Below are 2,238 nucleotides of genomic sequence, written 5' to 3'. Positions count from 1 at the left end.
GAAAGGCTTGAGGAGGAAAGTTAACGGTCCGGTAAATAACGGTGCGTCAGCTTCTCTCCATTCTGTGTCAATCTGAGAAAGTTGCTGCTCGCAGGCTGCCTTGTCGTGGAGATAAATGCGGTCAGAAGTCAAGTTGACAAAAATCATATCCTGGAAAGAAAAGAAGCTTCCCTTAAAAATAAAAGCACAGCTTTTTGGTTGAGTTGCTCTTCCAACTGTGAGGGAAAGTCGGAGTTTTATTATGGAAGGAGAAAAGGGAACGTGTGTTTTTTTTTGTGGTGCGCAGACGGTGGTAACGCGGTCATGGGGAGACGCGAATGGTTTTGAGGCGCAAAGCATCACATTTCACCCGTGGGCTTCAGGGGGCTCAAGTCACCAAAAGTGAGAGATGGGGGCGCACTGCTGCCATCTAACGTTGTACAGACACAGTGAACACCAACAGCTGCGTTTTCATACTTCAGAAAATCTTATTTGCATTGATTTAAACTCATTGAAGAGCTGAGATTCTCAAATGGACTCAGAGATGCTTTTACTTTTAGGCAATAGTATGAGAACAGTTTCTGAAGGAATTCAAAGGGCAAAGAAAAAAGAAAGAAGGGTCAAAGATTGAAGAGTACTGAAGGAAAACATTCCAAATAACTTTTTTTTTTTTTTTTTTTGTAAATCACCTATTAATCTCAACTCCTAATGCCCCACTGGGTTTCAGTGTAATATAGACATTGTGCAACAGCATGTGCAAAAGATCATTCCACTGCATATAGAAATGTGTTATACACACTATATTTACAATGCACATCTTTTAAAATGTAAATAAACCACCTTTGTACAGAGTACCTTTGATTCCTACAGTTTTACAGAATTCTTTGCATTGAACTACCAGCACCTCAACTCAACTGACTGAGCTGTATGTAGTGTGTATATATATATATACATACATATATATGTGTGTGTGTGTGTGCATGTATGTATATAACTGCTTTGCTCTATGTTTGCTTAAGCAAGTCCCATCTACTCAATCACTCTGTTTTACTTAATAATTCATAATTAAGGATTTTGTGACATCACAAATGTCAAAAGCTAATCACTGGTCCAGTATACAACTTACATACATTTAGAGATTCCCCTCCTCCTTTTCTTTTTTCTTTTTTTTTTTTTTGAACTTTTCTTTGTTGGAGAAACCACATCAGATCAAACGTGATTTGAAAGCAGAGCATTTTCATATGACTTCCTATGTCTACAGCGGATTTCTGTCATGTTTATTTACACAGTAGTTGTTTAAAGTTCCTCTCTGGCCATTGATTAAATCCCTAAAAACTCATCTCTGTGGATCAGAGTTGGATATTTAGACATTTGCTTGATGAAAAATAATCCTTTGCCGCCTTAAAATGGCTTAGATCTAACTGTGCTGTTGTCTCCTTCAGAATGAGCCCATCTATGGAATCCCTGCATCTCTCTCCACCGCTCGTTGCAGCACAAGCACATCAGCTCACCTACAACTCTGCTCAAACACCGTAAAACTGCTCTGCGCTACACAATGACAAGCTGTAACTTTGGAGTAATTTAACAATATGTGGTAAAACCAGAACGGATTCTAAAAATAATGATACAGAAACCCCTGTCGAACTATTTATTTACAAAACCCTGGAAATCTGAATCAGTGTTTCTGAGATTGTCTATGCTGAACTGCAGTTTCAATGTGGAAATCCTCATCCCCATCACTCATGTCTGCTAGCATATGAAAAAATGAGAAAAACTGCTACTACTATTTTACAGACAAGTTAAGGAGGTAAAATAATAGAATTTTATAGTAGCAGCTGGGTCTTTAATTACACAGTATGTGTGTTTGCATCCACATGTAAATTTAAATGCACTGACAAGGAGAATAAATTCATTGTACGTGTCCTCATACTTAATGAGAATCAATAAACTCTCCTGTCTTTGCCCTATTAAATTCATGTGCATTCCTTCTTTTAAAAAAAAAACATTTTTGTTGTGGAGGAAAGAAAAGGTTAAACAAAGGTGACCCTTGTTAAGTATGTGACCCTTATCCAACAAGATCTTTAAAACCCAGATATGTCGTGATGTCTGCATGCCATGTGTGTTATTCAACAGGAGCTTATCACACCTCGTCCCCAGTTAGACACCCTGAACAATGTAAAAGCAGGTAACGAGATAAGCTATTGCATGTAACACATACAACATCGTATGACAATAAGCATAAAGAAGTGACAAAAGGTG

The sequence above is a fragment of the Stegastes partitus genome, unplaced genomic scaffold (assembly GCF_000690725.1).
Source record: "Stegastes partitus isolate 25-593 unplaced genomic scaffold, Stegastes_partitus-1.0.2 Scaffold292, whole genome shotgun sequence".
Classification (NCBI taxonomy): domain Eukaryota; kingdom Metazoa; phylum Chordata; class Actinopteri; family Pomacentridae; genus Stegastes; species Stegastes partitus.
The sequence above is the reverse complement of the archived record's forward strand: the minus strand, read 5'-3'. Positions refer to the sequence as shown.